The sequence below is a fragment of the Neofelis nebulosa genome, chromosome 6 (assembly GCF_028018385.1).
Source record: "Neofelis nebulosa isolate mNeoNeb1 chromosome 6, mNeoNeb1.pri, whole genome shotgun sequence".
NCBI lineage: Eukaryota > Metazoa > Chordata > Mammalia > Carnivora > Felidae > Neofelis > Neofelis nebulosa.
The window spans coordinates 16,092,269-16,117,153 of NC_080787.1; the positions used below are offsets into that span (position 1 = coordinate 16,092,269).

General features: G+C 49.3%; 1 protein-coding gene across 9 annotated transcripts in view; it reads left to right on the forward strand.

The window, feature by feature from the left end:
- The window catches only part of ATXN1 (ataxin 1), a 419,041-nt gene that overhangs the window by 207,484 nt on the left and 186,672 nt on the right, over positions 1-24,885 (forward strand). For 7 of the 9 annotated variants that reach the window (XM_058736063.1, XM_058736061.1, XM_058736064.1 and 4 more), the window contains one exon: positions 10,231-10,291. The exons of the other annotated variants lie outside the window; for them this stretch is intronic. The gene's annotated coding sequence lies outside the window, so the exon portion shown is untranslated. The remainder of the gene's footprint in view (positions 1-10,230; positions 10,292-24,885) is intronic. 9 annotated transcript variants of the gene reach the window in all.

Consider the following 24,885-nt stretch of genomic DNA (forward strand, 5'->3'; position numbering starts at 1 on the left):
TCACCAGAAAACGTTGTGGGTAGCTGAGGTATATGGACACTCTGATGGTCATTCTGGATAACTGAGCTGGAAATGACACAGCCTTCTATCTGGTCTGTGTAGTGTGGGAAGACTCGTCCTCACCTAAGGGTAGTCACTAATGTCGTATATCAACAACGTGGCTGCCAGACTTTTCTCCTCTCTTAGGGCTGGGCTAGCTTGGAGGTATCTTCCTACTTCGTATCGAAACTGTGGGAAGAAGTGGTATCGTCTTCCTCTGGCTGAGAAACCATGACTCGGCCTCATGATTGGCGCAGGTAATGCAGCCCCATGTCAGCTTGACTTTTGCAAGGATGACACCTGAGTAATCCTGGACTAACGCGAAATAAAGATAGTTTTCATGAGGTCACCTCTTAGGCGTGCTATGCGGTATGAAGTGTTCTGCAGAATTAGACTCAGAAGAGCTTACATTTCATGCCAGTCCGTGAAAGGTGGTCACACATGTGTGACCAAGGAGAGCGAGGTTAGGGATGGAGATAGAGACTTCCTCTTACCTGGAGATTGTGAGTTTTTCACTGTTCTCATAAAAGATGGGGTTGCTTTGCCTTCATTACAGGGATTTCTTTTACCTTTCTTTGCCCTTCCCTGTGGCCTTCCGTCCCTAACTTTTACTCCTGCCTGTAATCGACTCTCCTCCTGACCCACTGTCGAGTCGCGTCTCTGGGGATATAGCACTCAGAAAGAATATTGCATGAATCCTGCCCATATCACAAATCCGTGCGGAGTTCCCCCTGAATCACAGAAGCCCTCATATTCTCTTTTAGTCCAAATGATTCCTAGATGTGAAGGCTCTCAGATTTTAACTGATTTCCGAGAACCCTCAAATTCCTTAGCGGCCTGCCATAAACCAGCCATCTCACGCAAGGCTCACTTGGCTGTCTTTGGGTTTTCCTGGTCCAAAGAGATCATTTGAAAAGCTCCCATGGAGGGCCAAGTGCTCACAAAGTTTTTTTTTTTTTTTTTTTTTTTTTTTAATTGTGAGAAAATGTATGTAACGTTGAATTTTCTATTTTTTTCATATTTATTTTTAAGAGAGAGCGAGAGAGAGGGAGAATGCCAGCAGGGGTGGGACAGAGAGAGGGACACACAGAATCCAAAGCAGGTTCCAGGCTCTGAGCGGTCAGCACAGAGCCCGACGCGGGGCTCGAACTCACAGACTGCGAGATCATCACCTGAGCTGAAGTCGGACACTTAACCGACTGAGCCACCCAGGCGCCCCTAGAATTTACTATTTTTAAGTAGCAGTTCACGGCCGTCAAGTACATTCACACTGCTGTGCAGCCGTCCCCCTCCATCTATCTCCAGAATGCTTTTCATCTTCCCAAACTGAAACTCTGGACTCATTAAGCAGTAAATCCCCATTCACCCCTCCTGCCACCACCTCCAGGCATCCCCTGCTCCACTTTTTATCTCTATGGCTTTTACTATTCTGGGTACCGCATACAGGTGGAATCATGCAGTGTTTGTCTTTTTGTGGCTGGCTCATTTCACTTAGCAAACGTCCTCGGGGTTTGTGCATGTTGCGGCCCGTGTCAGAGTTTCTGGCCTATTTAAGGCTGAATAGTATTCCGTTGTATTATCTACCACATTTTCTTTATTCACACTCGAGCCGCTGCTTCTGCCTCGTGGGTTTTGTGCATCGTGCTGCCGTAAACCTGGGTATACACAAACGTGTGTTCAACCCCCAGCTTGCACATCTTTTGGGCACACATCCAGAAATGGAATTGCTGGACCATGTGGTAATTCCGCGCTGAATTTTTGGAAGGACCTCCATCCTGTTTTGCACAGCAAACGCACCATTTCTCGTTCTCACCGGCGGTGCGCGAGGGTTACGATTTTTCCGCATCCTGGCCAACACGTGTTGTCTTCTGTTTTCATTGCTTTGTGTTTGTTGTTGTCATGCGTATAGCCATCCTCCTGGGGTGTGAGTGGTCTCATTGTGGTTTTGATCTGCACTCCCCTAATGACGAGAGATATCGAGCAGCTTTTCATGTGCCGGTTGGCCGTTCGTATGTCTTCTGGGGAGGAATGTCCATTCAATTCCTTTGCCCAGTTTTTAATCAGGTTGTTTGTTTTTTGTGGTTGCACAGCGCTCGTCTTGATTACCTGGATAGTACACTACTTCAAGAGGCTACTGGACATTTATCTGACGTTCTGTGGGACAGCCTATTCTGTTTGTACGTACGTTAATGCCGAGATAATGCACGGAGACTTGCCGGTCTGTAAAACTCCACCTCATACTGAAAAATTTGCCCTTGCTGCTTATTGTGGGGGAAGTTTAACGGTGGATACCACCAACACAAGCCATTCACAGCTTTTGACTACTGGACGTTATTGCCATCTAACTTTGTGCTGAGGTATTAACCTTAAAAATAAAACTTTCAGTTCTTTGTCGGCAAAAATGGGTTTATTGGGAATAGCAAAGAGCAGCTGTTGGGGGCATGGAAGCTACGGCAAAACCATGGACAAGTCCAGCGCACAAAAGAAAGGGACGTTATTTTATGGAACAGGAGGACGTTGGGAGGAGTTGTTTGGGGTGAAAATCTATTAGAGAAGAGCACGTGTTCAAGGTCATGAGCGTTTCTCACTGGCTGAGTGTTCGAGGGGTGGTTGAGTGCTAGCCAGAGCTGTGAGGTGCATCTTTCCCTGGTGGGACCCGCGACTGTTGGTTCTTTCCTGCTGCTGATTCTCGCCTTGGGGTCTGTAATGGACAATTTTCCGACGATTGATGTTGCGTAGTACAGCTCCCCTTCTAGTCTCCCAAGTCCACTTGAGTGACGTTCCCTTTGTTAGTGTTCACATAAACGAAAACACAATCTATTATGAGGAAGAGGAGAAGCAGAGATGATGTCTTATCATTTCCCAGCATCATGATATTCTGGACCAGGGGTTGACAAACTCCGGCCTGTGGGCCAATTCCCACCCGTACCCGTTTTTGTAAATAAAGTTTTATTGCAACACAGCCACGCCCATCGGGATCGTATTGTCTGTGGCTTCTGCGGTGCCGCAGTGGGCGGAGCTGAGCGGTCGTGGTGGAGATCATCGGGCCCTGAAACGTTTGCTACCAGGCCATTTCCTGAAAAAGTTTGCCAGCCCTTGGCTGCTGTCGACACTTGAAAGGTGCCATGTTAAACGTCCTGTCTGTGATACAGAGATGTTGACACTGCGTTTTCATTCTATAGTGAGCACTTTGAAAACTATAAAGATCACATAGATACGAGTATTACAGCTTTTAAAGTATTTCCTGAACTCCAGCTATATGTGTCCCAAAATTGTGTCCTTAAGGCCTTTGTGATTTGATCGGGGCACCTCCTATGCCACTGTCCGATGTGCCTGAAACGTCCCTGACGCAGGCAGCACATTTGAGAGCCGGAGTATCTAACTCTTCCCTTTCCCCCCTGTGCCAGGTCCTATTTACATTGAACTTTGGTGAAGGAGCCTTGGTCTCTAACTCAGTGACGGAGGCTGCAGCCTGGACAGGGCCCTAAAGTGTAGAGCATGAAAAATATGCTGCCTTTCACCCTAAAAATAGCATCGGCTTCTCTTGCTCCCTCCCCCAAGTCAGAGGGGTGGCTTTGCTAAGGCAGTGACTGCCCGGCTCCGGAATTTTGAGATCCTGCTGTTTGCTGACTTTGTTTCGTTTTAGCCTTTTGGCGTTGCTTACAATAAACTTACGCTAACTGCTCGAAGAATCGTTCAGGTATATGGACACTGCCTTTGCAAAGTCTACGTAGTGTGTTTTGGCAATTCAAGAATAGTAAACATTGGGTATAAGATATTGTATAGAGGGGTGCCTGGGTCGTTAAGCGTCGGCTTCAGCTCAGGTCATGATCTCACGTTTCGTGGGTTCGAGTCCCATGTCGGGCTCTGTGCCGACAGCTGGGAGGCTGGAACCTGCTTCGGATTCTGTGTCTCCCTCTCCCTCTGCCCTTCCCCCACTCATACTCTGTCTCTCTCTCTCTCAAAAATAAATAAAACATTAAAAAAACATTTTTTAAAGATATTGTATATATTGCTTTATTACATTGTATATAATATCCTTTTTTTTTTTTTTTTAATTTTTGGGACAGAGAGAGACAGAGCATGAACGGGGGAGGGGCAGAGAGAGAGGGAGACACAGAATCGGAAACAGGTTCCAGGCTCCGAGCCGTCGGCCCAGAGCCTGACGCGGGGCTCGAACCCACGGACCGCGAGATCGTGACCTGGCTGAAGTCGGACGCTTAACCGACTGCGCCACCCAGGCGCCCCATGTATATAATATCCTTTGAGACCACCAGAAAATCCCCCCCCCAACACACACACACCACCACACACACACCCTCACAAACACAGATACCCAAGAAATCATCAAGCTGGGAGTAGCAGCTACCTGAAAACGTTTTCTTATACACAGTGGTTGGTAGGGCAGTCATTTGTATAATCCAAATAGGATCCTGATAACGGATGCACCTGGCGAGATGTCACATTTTATTGCAGATATAATATTTATCTAAAGGCAAAATATACAAGTGCTTGGGTGTCTCAGTCTTTTGGGCATCTGACTTCGGCTCAGGTCATGATCTCGCAGTTTGTGAGTTTGAGTCCCACATCCGGCTCTGTGCTGACAGCTCAGAGCCTGGAGCCTGCTTCGGATTCTGTGTGTGTGTGTGTGTGTGTGTGTGTGTGTGTGTGTGTCTCTCTCTCTCTCTCAAAAATAAACATTAAAATTTTTTTTTAATAAAGGCAAATATATAATCTCTGTCCCATTTCATGGAATCTTACTGGCCCAACTGAAATGTGTCGGTGAAATGATAGGCATTAGTTGTAATAGTGCTGATATATTAAGAACTTTGTGGTCCTTTTTCTTTACTTTTTGAGAAGGAAAAATCTCCCCCATAATCTAGCAATCAGTATTTCTCTCCAAGAGCTGGTACTCCAACCTATTGTGATTATAATTACTCTCCTTGAAAACCAGTCCCCAGATACTATCCCCCTCTTCTGTTACAGGCTTTGCTGTTGAGGTTAGATCTAGTGGGAGGGCCGTTTTGCAAATGATTGTCTTCCCTCGGTATAAGGGTATGTTTTTGTTTTGATATTTGTATATTTTTACTTCCCAAGAGCAGATCTCCACTATATTTCTTCATATGTATTTACCATTCCAATGTGAAGATAAATTCTGCAATTCAGATCTTGCCCCTTGAAGTTCTAGGGACTTCTCAGAACAACTTGGTGTCATTCGTGCATGCCTTCTTGTTTATGGCCCGGTGAGAATTCATTCATTTCTGCGTATTTTATATGCCAGGCACTGGCCTAGGTGTTGGGAAAACAGAAATAAATGATGTAAATTCCAGGCTCTCGGAGCTGGGCTGCAGTTTAGTGGGGGAGATGTGTACCCACAAAGATGCATTTTGGAATACGGGATGTGCTCCTTGTAGAGCGATGTATGACACACAATATTAAGTCTGGAGGAATCTGTAAACTTACTTAAATCCTTACAATGAGTTAGACTGTGGATAAATTTACCAGATGAGAAACGCACAAATATTACTTTTTCTACGGTGAGGTAATAAATGGAAAAACTGAACGAAATAAAGTGCATCTATTGTAACCGATGGCCCCCAGCAAGGCCAGTGCTCTCGCACCGCTGTTGTTCCTTGGCATTCTTTGTGTCTGGGTCATTAACATTGCGTTGAGGTCAGATGAGAGTGTGTTCCATCTGCCACGCTTTGATAAGTAAAGTAAAATGCTGATGGAGATCATTTAAGATCGTCTCTGTGCTGTTGATTGCATGCTTGTGGCTCATAATCAGAATGATGCAAAGTAATTGTTAGACCAACTTGCCAAGGCTACATTTTGTGTCGCTGCAACTGTCAGCACTTTGGTCCTGCTGTTCTGCCTGGAGAATGCTTGCCTGGCACCTGTTGGGCAACTAAAGCACTGCTCACCACCGCATGTCCTGGATAACTTTTGTTCGGGCATCCTTGCTTGCTGCCTCCATTAAACAGCCTGAGGGGCGCCCGGGTGGCTCAGTCGGTTCAGTGCCCGACTTCGGCTCACGTCATGATCTCCCAGTCAATGAGTTTGAGCCCCGCGTCGGACTCTGGGCTGACAGCTCAGAGCCTGGAGCCTGCTTTGCTTTCTGTGTCCCCCCCCCCCCCCCCCCGCCACCTCTCTCTCTCTCTGCCCCTCCCCTGCTCATGATCTGTCTCTCTCAAAAATAAATAAACATTAAAAACAACCACAACCACCCGAAAAAGGAGTTTCTGCTTATTTGGTGAAAGTAAGTGCTCTTTTGTGTGTGTTGCACAGAATGCTATTTTACTGCAGCTTTTCTTATAAAAATCCACATGTGTGGTGCCAGGACACTCAGGACGTGCTTGTAGCTAATATTAAGGAATCCAGTGTGTTTGCCTAGGATGATACTACATGATCGTACAATGAGAAGATACGCATTTCCAAAGTCAGTAGTCCAAAAATAGATTGTACGTGCGGGACATAGAGTATTAGCACAGTTTTCCTGGCTAGATCATCATTGCCAGAGGTATGCAGTTGGACGAAGATATTAGAATTTAAGGTACAATTTTCCATGTCTCTACAGGTCTGAGATACGGAATGAGTATTGGGCCACCCCACGTGCACCATCAGAAGATAGGAAGGACCCTTTGAAAGCAAATTTAAGAATGTGCATCATTTAGCCTTGGAGACACAGCATGACATACAGCATGGCCCGGCCCTCTGGTTCTTTCTCGTAGAGAAAGCAGAGACCACAAGAGAGTTAAGCAAAGCGAAACCTCTGTTCTTATAAGACGTTCACTGTCAGATCTAGGGACAGCTCACTGGCTTCTGAATTTTGCCATCAAAGGAGATCTGTTAAGAGTCGCACAGCCCATATTCTGTGCTAGAACGTCCCTAGTGTGAGTAGCGGGGGAGATGTTTTTCAGATTCCATCCAGGGCTAAAATTTAAGATCTGTGTTCTTATCTCCTAATGTTGACTCTTCATGTGGTCAAGACAGAACAGTAGAAGTCTCTTCCAAGAGCATGAGTCTTTCACAGACCGTCACTTCCCCTAAAAATTGCATCAGCTGGACAGGGGATGGGTGAAGTTTGGGGAACTTTGGTTGGAAGGTAGAATGCAAAGTGGCCTAGCACCTGTTCATTGGCTGTTTCAGAAGTCAAACGGTGATGTCTCTCTTCTTTGTTTCTTCACGTTTGGTCTCTCTGGGATTTCCCAGTTGGTGTCAGATCTGGCATTCCTCTGCTGCCACAGTTAAGTCCTGTCTTTCTCTGTTGCTCCCTGCCAGTCCCCCACGTCCTGCCTGCTTGTCCCGGCAGTGCTGGCAATCCTTAGAAGGGTTGATTATGTTAACGACTGGAGGAGGAATTAGCACCCGTGCTCTTTGCCGGTTGTGGGGATACGTCCACTCCCGAGCCTCCCCTCAAAAGCGGTATTTTCCTAAAATTTTGCCAGTCCGTCGCATTTCGAGGTATGGCACGATTTTCTCAATCAGGGACGAGGATGTGTCGTGCAACTCAAGCAAAACTGTATCACATATGTTTTAGCAACTCAACCATTCCCTTCAAGAAGGAAGCTAGATTAGAACTATGGAGGCTGCACAAACACTCCACCTCTGGAGGTTTTCTAAACATGGTAAATTCTGATTGTTTTTCAGGTTTTGAAGTTTATGTAACGCGATGATGATTTTTAAGCCCAGATCCACTCAAGGATCTACAATGTTCAGTTTACCTTTCTGTCATGAAGTAACTTTACCGTCATCACACTGAAACAGGACACGCTTACGATTTTGTAGCTGGAGTAGACACCTCTATCCATCACTGGCCCCGGGCTTTGAAGTGTTGTCCCCTTCCAGTAGATTGGAAACTCGCTGAATGCTGTCCTTTGTGATATTATTCCCTGTGGTGTTAGGGCCGGTGTGTAGTCTTCTAAGGGACACCCACTCAAACCCAAACAATTTTTCGTGAAGACCTCTGGTGTTTATATCGTCTGCTTTTTCTGTATCTTGACAAAAATGTCAAAGGAAAGAACCATGTGCTACCACACGTGGTACCACATTTCTCATAAATGTGGGGCACTCTGGTAGATTCTGTACCACATTTCTAAAGAGGTTTGTAATATAATAAGTAAAATATTATCAGGCTGAAAAACAATGTGAATACTACCATAGTATGCTATGACTAAACAATAGGTATGTATATAATTTTACTTATTTAAGTATACGTCTAATAAATTCTGTGCACTTGAGTGTAGGAAAGAGCCTAGAGCCTTGTGAGCCAAAATGTGCATAGTGATTGTTAGTGGGGCCTGCTGATTTGCTTCCTTTGGGCTGTTTCCTCGTGTATATTATCTAATTGTTCACGGTAAATGTTCTACTTTGCTCTCATTTGTCTCATCTAATTTTGAGGGGTTGCAGAGAAAGAGAGTGCAATACAGGTGCTCACGTTTTGATAAATTACGAAATTATAAAAATCCCTCCTGTGTCTTCTGGATTGTTGCAGACAGAGAAATGTGTTGCGTCACCTAGCGTCAAAGCGTTTTCTTTCTCCTAAGTGCCTTCTACGTCCCAAGCACCCACCGAGAGCTTGAAACGTGATACACGGTGGGTACAAGTATTGCCCCTGAGGAAAGAAAGGGTCCTGAGCGTGTAGGCGCCTTGAGTCCCACAGCTGATGTGCGACTGGCCTGAGATGCCGACTCGGGTCCGACTCCGAAAATCAGCTTTTCTGATCCCTGTGGTTCTGACTCTAGACATCTTGCCACCGTGAGGATGAAAACGGTTAATTTATGTGAGCGGATTATTAAAGTGTTGCTTTAAAAAGAAGGTGCTGAGAGATGGCACCAGCGTTGGACCCTCTTTTGCTCCTGCGTTGGTACCCTGGAGTGTTTTCAGGTAGACCGTGGACTTCTCCAGAGGCGGAACCACATGGTCTGGGGAGCCCTCCCGTCCCCCAGCACAGCCTGAAAGTCTAGGAGGCAGGTTTCTCTCTCTGTGGCTGGGAGGTGCGCCTTGGAGATTCTGAGACACTGGGTCTGGGAATCTGCCACCCGTGGGTGTCCTGAGGAGGAGACTGTCCCTACTGTCTGAACGGCCGCAGCGCTCTCTTCCTTGTAGGGCAAGAGAGGAGAAGCAAGCAGTGGCTTCTTCCAGCTCGTAGACTTACTCCCAAATGCTCTGGGATCATGTGAAACTTGCCACTGTCGGGAGCTAGACCAGCTCTGCCTCACGTTCCCTCCTAAGCCTGCAAAGGCGTCTTGGAAACAGTCTCTGGAAATTTTTAAAAACTTGGATCTTGAGCAGAGTTCCTTATGTGACAGAGATTACACAGCCTGTTGAAGTCACCCCTGAGCTCCCTTCGTCTTTCAGGCTTCCAACATTCACATCCTCTCCGTTCTTTCCCACACTTGATCCCAAAACGCCGTGGCTTCTTCATGGGATTACTCAGTCGGCCCGAGATGTGGCCTCCAGCGCCTCTCGACCAAGTCCACATTCCCATAGGAACCCAATTACAGATCCCTGTGGGGTTACTGACTTCAGCGGGGGTGCACGGAGTTGTGGGTGTACATTTTGTGGTGGGGAAGGGGTGTGGGGAGAGGGCACAGGGCAGTTATGGGGTACACTTCATTAAGGCATCTTCAGTTAGCCCCACCGTGGGACCACAGACAGTCCACCTGAAAAATGGGATTTTAACAGATCCACCTGAAAAATGGTTTCCCGGGCACCACCATACACATCACAAGGTTCGTGCATTTCGTGATAAAGGAATCTTGCACGGGGCGCCTGGGTGGCTCAGTCCGTTTAGCACCCGACTTCGGCTCACGTCATGATCTCACAGTTCATGGGTTCGAGGCCCGCGTCAGGCTCACCGCTGTCAGCTCAGAGCCTGCTTCGGATATTCTCTCCCTTTCTGCCCCTTCCCTGCTTGTGCTTTCTCTCTGAAAAAGAAATAAATCTTAAAAAAAAAAAATCATGCACATGCTTACTTTCTGCATATTAAATGTTGAAAGCTCCTGTTTTCAAAATCCATGTGGTTGCCCAAACAGTCAGATGCCCACCATCCATCAGACACTTGCCATGCACCTACTAAGTGCCCAAGTGCTGGGAGCTGGGATTTTTTATAATCTCTAGGCCTGCACACCTGCACTGACCTCTAATACAGACTTCATGTTGTTCATTTAAAATCTTTTTCTCTTCCAGTTTTCCAAAGAAATTAGTCCTTTTTCTTGGTGAAAAGAAACCAGTCTGCCGTTTTCCTAGGGTGAGTGACCCTTTGACTCTTTTCTATATTTTTACTTTATCTTTCGTAACGTGTATGTATTTTTAATTATATTTTCACATCAAGATTTTGTCCGGTTATTGTGATGCTCCAAGAAAAAGTGCTTCATAGCAGGTGTTCTCTAGAAGTTTCCCCCACTTGGAACTGAAAGGTTCAGATCTCTTGCCTTCAGAAGGGAAGGCTTCTCTCTCGTATCTTTCTGCCGTTTCTTTTTGCCACACGCGTTTTGCCTCTTATGAATTAGTACCATCGTCGCTGTTACCTTGTGCAGCTAGCAGAGAGGATTAAGAGAGAAGGCTCTCGGTTTTCCCCCCATGACTTGCACAGAAATACAGCCGTGGGCAAGGACAAACCGTCCGTTTTGTTCATGTGACACACTGTGTCATGAGTATCGTGACAGGGAATAATAGGATGTGAACAGTACATGGGACCTTAGAGCCCATCTGGCAAAGGCCCTGTGTACAGATGGGGCAACTGAGGCCCAGAGGGCTTCGCATCCTCTGTCCAGGGGCTTCTCAGACAGCGGTAGAGCTGGAGTGATGAGATGCACTTGACTCCCAGCTGTGTGGTGGTTTCCCCTGGTTCCCCGCCCCCCTCCGCTGCCCCCGACCCAACCCCACCCGGCACAGCACCGTCTTTGGAATCTCCTTTCTGAGGATACAAGGCTGCAGGTGGTTTGACCTGATAATATCCCTCTAAGGCACCTATCAAGAGGGATGCTGTTTAACTATTTAACTTTCTAGGAATCCTCCCTGGCTACTACCGAGAGGGGTTGGCCGAGCGGGCGTACCCGGGACACTCCCGTCACGGACCTCATCTGGGAGGCGATGTTTTGCTTTGCGCCTCCCAAACCGCCGCGTCCCCAGTGCCACGACACGAGCCCAGGCTCAGCGGTGCGTCTGTTCTGCAGCTAGAAACCGTGTTGCACCTTCAGGTGCCTGCTGGCCAGCTGCGGACCTGCACCCCCTCCCACCCCCACCCCCCGGGACTGTCTGCACCTGCAGAGTAATGCCTCACAAGTTCCTGATGGTGCAGTACAGATTTGACCTGCAGTCATAGACACTTCCGGAGAAACATTTCATCATTAAAAAAAAAAAAAAAAGGTTGTACTGGTTCTCACATGAGAGTGCTGTTGTGGAGTACGATGGAGAGAGGAGTGAGACAGTGATCGTCCTCGGGAACCCCAGAAGGCGGGCTGATCTGCGGTCCTTGCAAGGGTGCCTGTGCCAGAGCTGGCTCTGGACCGGGTTCATTGGGGTCGGAGAGCCAAATGCGCGTATTTCCAAAGCATTCCGTCTCAGCGCGGGATGGTCCAAGTGTAGTATTGAGAAGCTGTGTCTATTGTTTCGTCCCACTTGGCAACTTAATCACCGTATCGTAACGAGTGGGAGCTTCCTTTCCACCCTAACGGGAGTCATCATTAAGGAACTCGATGGCTTCGTATCGGGGACGGAGACGGTTTGATTTCTAATGGAATCGGGAACATGGCTTTGCTACTTCACTGGCGATCATCTGCTTCCTACCCTAATCCTGACCCTCCTGTCCCGTCCCCAGATGCACGGAGCGCAGGAATGTGTATTTGTTAGGGGGCGCAACTTGAAGGTTTCCATATTCTCATCTTACCCAAGAAAAGCCCAACAGCTTTATCCCCAGAGCACACACCACCGTATATAATGTGGGGACGTGAGGTCCCCTGCTTCCTGGAGAACCCAAGGGTCTCTGTGGGATCAAGAAATGGATAAGACTAAAATAGACGGCAGTTAAGGGCCTCAGCAACGTGGGGAAGGGCCAGATCCCACACCTGCTTTGTACTTTTCACTTAGAGAAAGAAAGAAGGAAAGAAAGAAAGAGGAAGAAGGAAATAGGAAGAAAAAGAAAGAAAGAAAGAAAGAGGAAGAAAGAGGAAGAAAAAGGAAAGAAAGAAAGGGAGGGAGGGAGAGAGAGAAAGAAAAAGAAAGAAGAGGGAGAGAGAGAGAGAGAAAGAAAGAAAAAGAAAGAGGGAGGGAGAGAGAGAGAGAAAGAAAGAAAAAGAAAGAGGGAGGGAGGGAGAGAGAGAGAAAGAAAAAGAAAGAGGGAGGGAGAGAGAGAGAGAAAGAAAGAAAAAGAAAGAGGGAGGGAGAGAGAGAGAGAGAAAGAAAAAGAAAGAGGGAGGGAGGGAGAGAGAGAGAGAAAGCAAGCAAGTGAGCGGCTGCTAGTGAGACCTGAAGCAAGAACGGTAAAGCTGGGGGGGGGGGCGGACCACTTGGGGCTACCCGGTCCCCACCGGGGTCATGAATGGCGCGAAGCTGACAATCAGGAGGCGTCAAATCATCCCCCCAAATACGGCAGCCTGTTGACTGTTACCAGTTGCAGGGAAATTGAACAGAAACCGAAGCCATGCGTTTCCTACTTAAAAAGCGGGTAGGGGCCGGTCCCCACACTTGGGGTTTGGATCACGTAGGCCCACGTGCCACGTGCGTGGACACCTTGTAGAACATGAGTGGCTGGGCTCCGTTTCATGGTATGCGGAGGGCTGGGCCCTGGAACAACACTGTGGTTGTTTCCGAGCTGGAGCAGTGCCGTCGATGGTATCCCTTTAAGGGAAATCCAGGGAAACGCGCTTGCCAGTGATGTGATTTTCTTTGCTAGAGGCCAAGTCGCAATGGCATGTATCAGTTCCATAGCAACATGTCTGTGCAGCCAGAAAAAATATAATGACCGTGGCAGCCAGCGTATCCCAGGGCAGGACGAGCACAGCCCCGATGCCCCTTTGGATCCCCTGCTCCTCACCCGGGCCGGCCTCCCCCCTCCTTCAGCGCTTCGGGACTCCATGATTGTTACTAACTGACCCTGCTGTTCACGCTCGCCTACGGTCCCCGTCAAGCTCAGCACTTGACGAGGGACGAGACCATGTCTGTGGTGAAATCCTGCGGGCCTGGGGTGTCGGCCGAGCTGGCAGAACCTCGCAAACCAAAGTAGGTGGAGAGTCTGTGCTTTTCATCACTGCCGTGGCAAAGCAGCCCTGTCCGCACAGCGCGGCGGGGAGAGCGTTTCCTGTATGTCGCGGTCAACTGCTTCTGGCTGGAAAGTGGGCAGTGGACCGGAGCGAGTGGGAAATCTAGGGAAACAGAGAACCCTTTTACTGTGCTCCTCAGATTCAGGAGACGCTTTCCAGGGTAGAGTGGGATGCCAGGAGGCCAGGCGCAGTAGGACTGCACGAAGAAGTCCAGGGCGCATCGCTGATTTTCTAGCAGCTTCCACCAGAGGTGCAGTCTCTGAGTGTGGTTCCTTCAGCACGTGTAGTTGGGGTTTTAACCTCTCTCTGATGTTTTCCTGTCTATAAACTTCCCCGTGAGGGGCGCCTGGGGGGCTCCATCGGTTAAGCGTCCAACTTCGGCCCGGGTCATGATCTCACAGTTCGTGCGTTCGAGCCCCCCGTCAGGTTCTGTGCTGACGGCTCGGAGCCTGGAGCCTGCTTCGGATTCTGTGTCTCCCTCTCTCTCTCTCTGCCCCTCCCCTGCCCATGCTCTGTGTGTGTCTCTGTCTCTCTCTCTCTCTCAAAAATAAACATTAAAAAAATAATAATAATGTAGAACTCCTCCATGAAACCGTTGTAATCACTCTTGATTTCAACAGATACTCCTTTCCCCTGAACTCCCGGAGCATTTTCAGAAATCTTTACCATCTATTTGACAGGTGTCTTGTATTTCCTTTTTTCATGCATAATGCTTTGGGGATCTGAGCAGTCTTTCAGATGGAGGGTAGGGCATTCAAGGTCAGGAACCAATCATCTTAATCTTTGTCTTTCTTCCTTCCTTCCTTCCTTCCTTCCTTCCTTCTTCCTTCCTTCCTTCCTTCCTTCCTTTCCTTCCTTCCTTCCTTCCTTCCTTCCTTCCTTCCTTCCTTCCTTCTTTCCTTCCTTCCTTCTTCCTTCCTTTTCTCTCTTTCTCTCTTTCTTTCCTTCCTTCCTTTCTTTCTTCCTTCCTTCCTTCCTTTTCTTCCTTCCTTCCTTCTTTCCTTCCTTCCTTCCTTCCTTCCTTTCCTTCCTTCCTTCCTTCCTTCCTTCCTTCCTTCCTTCCTTCCTTCCTTCCTTTCCTTCCTTCCTTCCTTCCTTCCTTCCTTCCTTCCTTCCTTCCTTCCTTTTCTCTCTTTCTCTCTTTCTTTCCTTCTTCCTTCCTTCCTTCCTTCCTTTCTTTCTTTCCTCCCCTCTTTCCCTCTTTCCTTCTTTCTTTCTTCCAGTTCCCTAATGCTCAGAACCGAGCCCTGTAGATAGTAACCAGGCCATGAATATTTCTTCCTGATAACATTCTAGTCCCATCCTGTCTCATAAGGAAGTTGCGAATCAAGCGTGCGAACACATGGGAAGTGCTTTGGAATTCGTCAGAGAAAAGATAAATTCAAGGAATCCTTTTTCTAGCATGGTTGTAAAACAACGTGTACACATGCAGTCAGAAGGTAATATGGAAAGATTTCACATTCTCTCATCTTCCTCCTTGTGGCTGCCACCCATGAAGTGGGGTTTGATGCGGGTGCTGAAATCGTCCCTGTTCTCCCCCCATCCCCCGGTACTTGTTCCCGCTATTGAATTTGCCTTATTATACCATTCGGGGCAGACTTCTCAGACACACCCCTGGCAATGTCTTTGCAGCTATTAAGTAAGAGATTTGAAAGATTTTTTCATTAAGGTGACAGGTTTGATAGATGAGGATAGTGGTTCCTAATTTAGTTTTGAGGTCTGTTGAGGGAGGGAAGGTTTTTATCGGATGAAAACTTTTATCTTAATAAGAGTGCCCTTCCCTTCCCAAGTCCTGCGGCAGCAGAGAAATGAGACTAAGCACAATAAGGCACATGGAGGCCAAAATGCACCTGTGTGACAGCTAACAGCAACGGAGTCAGAAGCTGTGTCTTAGGTTGTAAGCCAGACATGGGCCTCCCGCTCCCTCGTCCCCAGTCTGGGTCTAGAACAGTCCACCTGCAGGAAGATTGGGAGTCTGTGGGCCACGGTCTGCGTGAAGAAGGAGGGAAAGCGTGCTCAAAATTTTGAGTCTCCTCAGTGGTAGATGAAGCCCAGCCAGTGGGGTGAGAGGAGGTTCGGGGAAAAACCCGGCATGGAGGACGGAGGGGCTGGTGGTGTTCACTCTGGCTCTGCTTATACCTCTCATGCTGTGCGCGCTACTCTGGGCAAGCCATCCCCAGCCTCACTCCAGACATCGGAGCCACTGTGTTTTCTCCATAGCTCTTTGATTTATAGACTTGTTTACTGGGTTTCCTGTTCATCTCCTCGATTAGAATGTTAGCTCCCTGAAAGCAAAAACCCCATCAGTATCCTCAACTGCCGCCTCCAAGTACTTGAAGCTGTGCCAAGTTCATAGCTGTGAACGCCATAGCTAGCTGTGGCGTTTGATAAATATCTGTTAGATGAGTCAGTGGGGTCTTATGCCTCTTCTCACGTGCCTTGATTGCCTGGATGCCCCCGTGCCCTCCCCTGCCTGGCAAATACCCGCTCGTTCCAGGAGGCTCGGTCCAGCTATCGTGTTCTCTGCAGAGCCCTTCCTGGCTTCCCTTCTTCCGAGGGGAAGGAGAACCTTCTTGTGTGTAGCTCACCAGTTGCCGGCAGTTGCACACGGCACGTGTGCGTGCGTGTGTGTCCATGTGTGCGCGTGTGACGGTATCTGCCGTGTGAGTGTGTGCATGTATTTATTCTCTCTCTCTCTCTCTCTCTCTCTCTCTCTCTGGCTCTTGGACCCTTCGGTTCACTTATTTGCTTATGTATTTATCACTGTTACTAGATTTTAAACTCCTTGGGGATGGGACAGCCTCTTGTTCTTATTCATCCTTGTCCCTCTAATATCTGCCACATAGTAGGTGCTCAGTAAATAATCGTATTAGCATTCAGAGTACTTACACCATGCCAGGAACCACTATATTCTGGTACTGACAAGCACTTTCCCAGTACCTTATTATTAGCTGGTATGATTCTTACAACCACTTTACAAGATACATTTTTTCTTAGTTTATTTATTTTGAGAGAGAGAGAGAGAGAGAGGGAGAAAAAAAGTGCATGTGCATGAACGGGGAGGGGCAGAGAGAGAGGAGAGGGAGAGAAAATCCCAAGCGAGCTCTGTGCTGTCTGCTCGAAGCCCGATGCGGGGCTTGATCCCATGAACCTTGGGGTCACGACCTGAGCTGAAATCAAGAGTCGGAAGATTAACTGACTGAGCTACCCAGTCGCCCTGAGATGCATTTTTAACTCCTGCCTTACAGGGGGGCAAATGGACAGCATGCAAAGAGATAAGGTGACTAGTAAGGTTCTCACAGCTAGTCGATTCCATAGCTGTTCTCCTCTGCTGACTCTCGGAGAATGATTGTATGGTTAAACGAATGAATGAGAATCCTAGAAGCCCAGACCGATCTCATGTGATAGGGCCACAGACACTGGGATCCACAAAATCAGTGAGGAAGAAACGATTAGCAAACAACCTATGATTAGCCATGGTTGACATAGAATCCTGAGGCCAGGGCTGAAGTAAATCCACACATGAATCCCTAAAGTCTTACTGTAGCTATCAAGCTTAATTCATAATTATCCATGCCAGCCAACATTGCGGTATTGGTTAATGAAAGTAAACAACTGCCATTATATTTGGGGAATTATTTCCTAATATTAGGGAATTATTCCTAATATTTCCCGATTATTTCCTAAAATATGAAGGCATTAGTCATGAATTAAACAGTTGCTGTGTTTAAGGCTCATGCCCAAATTTGGAGGGAATGGTGGGGATGTGAGCTGGAGGGTAAAGAGGAGAACCCCAGAAGTGTAAACCAAGGTCATTGTGTATGGAGGGCTCCAGCCTTGTTGGAAGGACAGGGCATGACCACAGGCAAAGTCAAGGAAATTTAAAGAAATTAAGGGCGGTCCATAGGAGAACCATCACGAGGCATTAGTACACATGCTTGTTTGCCAAATGGTAACATTAGAGAAAATGGAAGCTGTTGTATTAGTCAGGGTAGGGCAGGGCTGTGCTGCGTGAACAGTCAACCCTATAGTCTTCACAAGTTTAGCTTTCACGCCTGCAGGGTCCGCTGTGGATCCGGTGAGTCTCCAGTCCTCCAGGCATCGCTCTGTGATGCGGCCTGCTCTGCTCTTTTTATGCGGCTGCCTAGCGGTCTCCTTCGTGATCGCAGGGAAGAGGGAGAAGCTGGACATTTGCACCAGCAATGAAACGCTTCAGAGCTTTGCCCTGGAAGCGACACACGCCATCTGCTGTGCCCAAGACACTGCTTCCAGCTTTTTATACAGCTCGTATCATTCTAGCCCTCTCGTTCATTTTTGTCTCTCTCCCGCCCGGCACACAGTAGGCGCTTCATGAATATTTGCAGGCTGAAAGAATGAGCGAGCATAGGAACGAACTGTCACTCACGCCTGATGGTATTTATAGCAGTAAATGCATATGGCACCCGGAAGCCCAGACTTGGTCAGTGGGTTTTACTAAACTTAAAAGGACATGCGAACAAGCCACCACATAGCTAGCGTTAATGAGCCATGGTGAACGGAACATCATCAAGACACGGGCAGATTACATCCAGTAGGGCCGGTGGTTGGGCTCACGCCCCACCTTCAGCCCCGCCTCTTAACCACACCGCTGTCTAACTGTCCACAGCGTGACTTCACAGTTCACGTGTCGTCTGGTGTCAGCCTGCCTTTTCTTGCCTTGTTCTTTTTTTTTCTTCAATTTTTTTAATCTTTATTTCTTTTTGAGAGAGGGACAGAGACAGAGTATGAGTGGGGGAGGGGCAGAGAGAGAGAGAGAGACACACACACAGAACCCGAAGCAGGCTCCAGGCTCCGAGCTGTCAGCACCGAGCCCGACGCGGGGCCCGAACCCACAGACCGCGAGATCGTGACCTGAGCCGAAGTCCGACCGAGCCACCCAGGCGCCCCTCGCTTTGTTCTTGTTGAATGAAGTAGGGATCACTGCCTTTATTTAAAAATTAAGAAACTTAATGAGGGAGAGAGAAGTTAATCTGTCCAGAGTGCTTCCATGATTCTAACCTGGGTGTCTTTGACCACGCCGCACCGTCTCTCTCCTGTATCAGGCTCGCACCTTCACCCGCTGCCTCGCCTCCTAGGGTCCTGGCGGGTACGCAGCAGCCCAGCTCCCAACCGGAGCGGGGACTGGACCGGGGTTCAGACAGGAGCAAAACATATACTGAGCGAAGCACACAGCAGCTGCATGTGAAAAAGAAACTGGAAGCTGTATGTATGAACCAATACAGGACGGAGAGTGTATGGAAAGAAAGCAGAAAACTGCCTTGGGAAGGTAGTGTGGCGGTCACAGCGCACGTGTCAGACCAAAGAATGGGTCTCTCGACCACATCTCGCTACGTAGCAGTTGGCCAAGAGAAACCAGCGCCCAAGGAGGCACCCGTGATCATGACCGCTAACCAATCCTAGAAAACGGTGCTTGTTTATTCCCGGTGTGGGGTGGGGGTGGTGGACAGGGAGGGGGCTGAGCCCTCTGCCTGTCAGTGTGTACACATGAACGGGACAGTGCTGTGGAGAGGGTCCTGAATCGGGGGTTGGTGGTCCCCGGAGGTTTTTCAGCAAGCCGGTCATGTGACCAACCGTGTTGCAGCGAGACGAGCTTTACCGCGGTGTTCACGGCCCATGAGGTGGTGGGGAGAAAACCAGACACGGAGGCCCCGGTGAGGAGGTTATTAACAAACATAAGGAGCTGAGATTTTAAGAGCTCAGGTGGGGGCGTAATGAAGGGACAGATTTGGGAGACGCTGGAAAAAAGAGCCGAGCGACAACAGCGTGATCATTTGGACAGAAGAAACAGGCTGTGCAAGGTGTCCTCCCTTCTGTAGGTTTTGGGCTTATCTCAGTGTCATTCCGTGAGTTGGGGCTTCCCAGGTAGAACTGCAGCATAACCGTGGACCGACGCGAGCCTCTTGGAGTGACTGCATTATCGTGGTCACCCCCGCCTTTCCACGATCTCTTCCTTCCCCTGCCCCTCCCTCCAGGAGGTCTAGGATTAAATCTTAAATCGGCAGCAAACACAGTGTTAGGCTGAAATTTCATTGCCGTCCTGGCCCTCTAGTGGAGATAAAGTGGTTGAAATGAGGGCCAGCAAAGTAAAATTCGATGTGTGGTTCTGCGTCTCACCCCCAAGAAGAGGGGGGCTCCCGGCCCATGCCGTGAAACCTCTCTGGCTCCCGCTGGCTTGCCTTGCTGTTAGACACAGCCTCCCCACGGCTCTGGGAAACGAGTGGGGGTGTTTTGCTGGTTAGTCCAGCTTTTGCATGGTTTTTCTGCGCCTCGCAAGGCCACCGCGCCCTGCTTCCTCAGTCCTTCTGGTCCGACGGGAGAGCCAGGCTTGATTTGAGAGACAGGAGAGAGAAATGCTGTGTGACGGACGGCAGAGAGGAGGAAGGCACCGAATGCCGTTATCCTTGCCAGGGTTCGTCACGTCCCCTCGCATGGGTGCAGGTGTCTAGGGACAGAGGACAGTCTAATGAGACAAGGTGAGGCGGTGTGCAGGCCGCAGGCAGCAGCTCTTAGCTCAGAGGAGCCGGACAAGAGTGCCCGGGCTCCATTACCCCCACATCCCTTTTCCCTGCACGTCGGCTGATGCCAGCCACATGCTACCAGGGGAGAAGAGAACTCCTAACACCTCGTCCTTTCCCCCTGCTCTGTGAAGCAGGCACCTTGGCCAGAGGTGCAGGAAGCGTAACAGAGCAGGAGGGCTTTGAAGTCTCTGTCCTCTCCCGCAGATGCCCTTGGCCCTCCTGATGCCGTCGGTGTTGGGTAGACCCTCCTGCTTTCCTTGCTGCTGTCTTCTACACAGCCCCTCCCCCTTCCTACAGCTGGGCAAGGCATAGGGCCCCCTGGGCGTGGCAGACACATGGCCTTCCAGGTCTTTCCAGTGCCTCTTATGTGCCCATTAATTCGCCATGAGTCGTTCGACTGATCTGTAAGTAAGTTCCTTTGGAGGAGCTAGGTGATCGGGACCTTCTATCATCTCAGGGGGAGGTGTATCTTTAGACGCATGGCTAACCTATTAGTCGACTAGACTTCCGTATTGTGTGTTGCAGGAGAAGGTAGAAGCCGGCTTTAATTTTTGTCCCCCATCTTCCGCAGCTTCGAGGGGCAGTTTCGCACTAGCCCTGGAGACTTGAAACATCCCGAGTCTCCAGTGATATCTGTATTCTTTTGATGTAGTCCATGTGGAAAGTAAAGCAGGGTCGGGCTGGCGAGCAAGCTCACCAAAGCGTCTGGGGGCTTTTGATCACTTTCCATCAGGACGAACGGTAACCTGTGTCCCGTCAGGGTGTGTCTGAGAGGCCGTTCGTGGTTTAACGAAGATCAACACGTTGCTGGGTATTTAATATGTCTTCCTCAAGTCAGGAGCTGAAACCTTGAGACCTGAGATTAGATCGGCACAGAGGGGACTCTGGACGCCCCCCCCTCCCCACCCCCCACCGTTGGCCGCACCTCTGCAGTATGCTCGCGCCGAAAGGACTGATGCCGAAGACACGCACAGCTTGAGCCCGACGGGGCCCTCGGACCCGCGCCTCTGCTGTGTCCTGTTTGGCCGGAACAAACCCACGCGGAAGGAGGGCACGTGATGCCAGCCACCACATTCCTAGAAAGCGACGCTTGCTACTCACTTCCGGTTGGGTGCCGATGGCGGTGGGCACAGGGTCGGGGCCGCCGTCCCCGTCGCTGTGGTGCCTTCCGCCGAGGCTTCCGGCTTTGGTGCCCGCCCTGACCTGCCGTCGCTCGTGGTGTCTGGAGACCCGTGGACGGGACCCTGAGAAAGCGGATCGCAGGGCCCGCTGCACACATTCCTCAGCCCCTTCTGGTCCTCTTGGCTGTTTTTTGGACATATTGGGAAGAAAAAAAATTAAAAAGCTTGCCTTCTAAACTTGTTTCTATCTTAAAAGGGAGTGCCTCTCAAGTGCTTAGAGCTTGGAAGTGCTGTGTTGTTTTTTGGGGGTTTGGTTTTTTTTTTTTTTTCATTTAGTAGGAGGAAAACGGGTGCGCTGACTTCATCCTCGGAGTACGGGGTGCAGGTTCCTAGCGGAGCGCCCAGTAAGCACAACGCTGGCTTTGGTTTCCATTTAAGGTGCACTCCTTTCCGTGGAGTTGAGAGGTGACGGGAGATATGCCTGTTTTCGCGTTCTGCTATTTCCTGGTGCTGTCAGCATAATGCATTGCGCGGCTCCAAAGCATTTCGAGCAAATTGTGTCTTCTGCGGGAGCTATTTACGGGTTCTCAAACAAATGGTGCTTTCTGGGGAAGGAGAAGTATGTATGAAAACTCTGTGGCAGAGCCCTTTGTCGTGCGGCGTCGGGGCAGAACTTCTGAGGAGCTGGCTTTGAGGGGAAGGGCATCCCCACCACCCTGAGGCCCAGTGGAGGGCGGCCCTCCTGCCTTGTGCTGCCAGCTACCCTCTGGCTGCCTCAAGGGCACCCCGCCCGGTGATGAAACCCCAGCGTCTGCACAGAGATTCGAGGGGCCTGGTGAAGAGCAAGATGGAGGAGAAGTCAGAGCCTCGCCCTTAGGGGCTCGGAGCAGGAGGAAGCCAGGCTGCCTGGGAGGCCCCTCTGGGTATAGGGCAGCCACTGAGGCCTCAGACGGACACGCTCACTTCCCCCTGGTCCCCCTCAGAGCGAGCGCCGTCGCCTGCAGGCCTCCTGCCCTCACTGCCCTGACCCCTGCTCCCCGGGAAGCACTTTCGCAGTAGACGTAAGATCAGCCCGAACGTCTGAGAACACGCGTCCACAGTCCTGAGAGGAGACGGAAGTCGTGTGCTTTTCGGTTGTTGCTGCTGAGGTGATTCCGAGGGAGAAAAGGAATCCCGGAAGGTTGTGGACGTCTGAAGGGTGGAAACAGCCACCTGAAGGCAGTGTTGCCTGTCAGCCCCCAGTCCTGCTGGATGCTCCACTTCAGGCTTACTCACTTTCAGCGGCCATTGTGTTCAAAGACAAACGAGGTTGGGTGTTGTGTCCGCGTCCCCCGAAGCTGTGAGCTCCCTGCCCATTTAGGAGGCGGGAGTTAATTCACAAGCAAAATAGCCTTCCGTGGGAGGGATGGGTTCAGGATTGTGTTCGCGTTGTCGTGCCCTCTAGCAGCCAGCACGGTGCCCTTTTCGAAGGCCTTTCCCGGCTTCCACAACTCCCGGATGCTCCCCACATGAAAACGCCCCCTTCACAGTGGTTGAGTATGTGTCCGCTCAAGTCTGTCTCCTGACTGTGATTTGTCTATCGTGTAGGAAAAAGAAATCACAAGCTTTGTTAACAGAGCAGAGAAAGGAATGCTATCGTCCCGTCAAATCGGGGTACGTCTTACCACGGCACATCTGAATTGTAAACCTACTGGATGTGACACAGGAGTCTAAAACTTCAATGTGAATATTTTCACAGCCAACTGATGCATTACAGGAGGAAAATTATGTCACTGGCAGTAGCGGGCCAGCCCTGTGCTGGCTTCCCACCCACAAATAGACACGCTTCATGAAACCGCAAAACGTTCTCAGCCATTTAGTTGGCCAACGCACAATTTGTTTTCCTTCCTCAGAAGGTTGATATCGTTAACCGTCTGCTGTCTATATAGCTTTGATATGGTTTTATATAGGGAAAGCATTAGTCACTCGCAATTATCTTTGAATGAATTATGTAAATCATGTTTTGGTTTTGATACTTTGTTTTTCCAGTCAATTCAACCGGAGAAGTGGCTACTGAGTGGATCCTGTGAGCTTGGTCATGTACATAGGAAGCACCTAGGAATCTTACGAAATGCAGCCACTGACTCTTACGGGTCTAAAGTGGAGTCTAAGATCCTGCATGTCTAAGACAGTCCCAGATGACATCAGTGCTGCTGGTCCCGGGACCACAGCACAGCGAAGTGATAGGTGAATAGCAAGGTGATCAGTGATGGAGACAGTCTGTGCCGGTAAAGGGACTGGAAAACGTTTACAAGTAATTATGGCCTTAAGACAGAATGTGACAATATGTATGATAAAATCGAAAACATGCGTTCTATGATCACTTCTGATCGGGAAGAGCGGGAACATCTTCGTGGCGAAGTGATTCTCAAATTGGACTTGAGATATGGGTTAATTCGCAACAGGGATAGGGAGGTGGGTGTGGCAAGGGCAAATGAGTCAAAAAGCACAGATTCTGGAAAATGAAGAGTATGTGCGGGGCTAAGAAGCAGCCCATTTGCCTGTGATGGGGGAAGCGTGAGATACAGTCGGAAAGGCAAGTTGAGGTGCCAGTGTGGACTGTCAGGTAGTCTAGGATGAAAAGTCTGGACTTAATTCAGGAAGCAAAGAGGAACCAGCAACAAGGGATTTTGAACCAAGAAGGCAAATTGATTGAAACTGGGAGGATAGACTGGAGTGGGCAGTGATGTCATTTTCCAGACAGGAAGGGATAGGACAGACAGCATGATGAATATTAGCTTCTGGAAGAATGGAGGGTAGAGAGGGTGTGGAGAGAGAAGGATCAGAAGGCTCCCAGGAGGGTCCTGGATGGTCAGAAATATGGTTGCACAGTGACCATAAATGGGAGAGTCAGATGAGCTGTTGTGCACGTCTGAGCAGAAAAATGACCTGGGTGAACACACAAATGTCACTTCCAAGAGGCTTTCCTTGTCTGTCCTGTCTCAAATAGCACCTAGTCCTCTTAGCCTGCTTTACTCTTTTCATGACCCTTTCCACGGACATTATTCTCTCTAAATTTGTTTGTGCCATGTTGCTCCCGGGAGCTTCTACTCTACTGGAAGAAACGGGATAAACATGTACACAAATAAGTATAATTAGAAATGAAGGAGAGAGAACAGTCACACATGAGAAAGAAGAACAGGGTGGGAGGGATGGCTCCAATTTAGATTAGGCGGTTAAAGAAAAGCTCTCGTAGGAGAGGACATTAAACTGAGTATGAGAAGGGGCATAGTATGGGAGTTAGAGTGCAGGCAGAGAGGAGAGAATATGCAAAGGTCCTGAGGTGAGAAGTCCCGGGTGCATCCAGAGATCGTGAACTTGAACCTGTATGGCTGGAGGCTAGAGCGAGTTAGGAGAAGAGTAGGAGACGATGACGTTAGAGTGACAAGCCATGGATAGTGCAGAGCTTTCGATCTGGAAAGGAGATCTGAAATGAAGGTAAGGACATGCTCACCAGGAGAATTCCCAGGTTTCTGGCTTGAGGAGCTGACGAAATGAATGTGCCATTCACAGATACGGCGGGATACGGCGGGGAGGGGGGGGGCGGGGGGCGGGGGCACAGGCACGTGGCAGATTTTTGAAAATGTTGAGTTTACATGAGACAAAAAAATTTGTTTCCAATTTCAACATTTTATTTATTTTTGAGAGACAGAGCGCGAGTGGGGGAGGAGCCGAGAAAAAGAGGGAGGCACAGAATCAGAAGCAGGCTCCAGGCTCCGAGGGGTCAGCGCAGAGCCCGACGCGGGGCGTGAACCCACAAACCGTGCGATCGTGATCTGAGCCAAAGTCAGACGCTTAAACGACTGAGCCATCTAGGTGCCTCTACATGAGACTTAGAAAAAACAAAAACAAAAACAAAAAGCT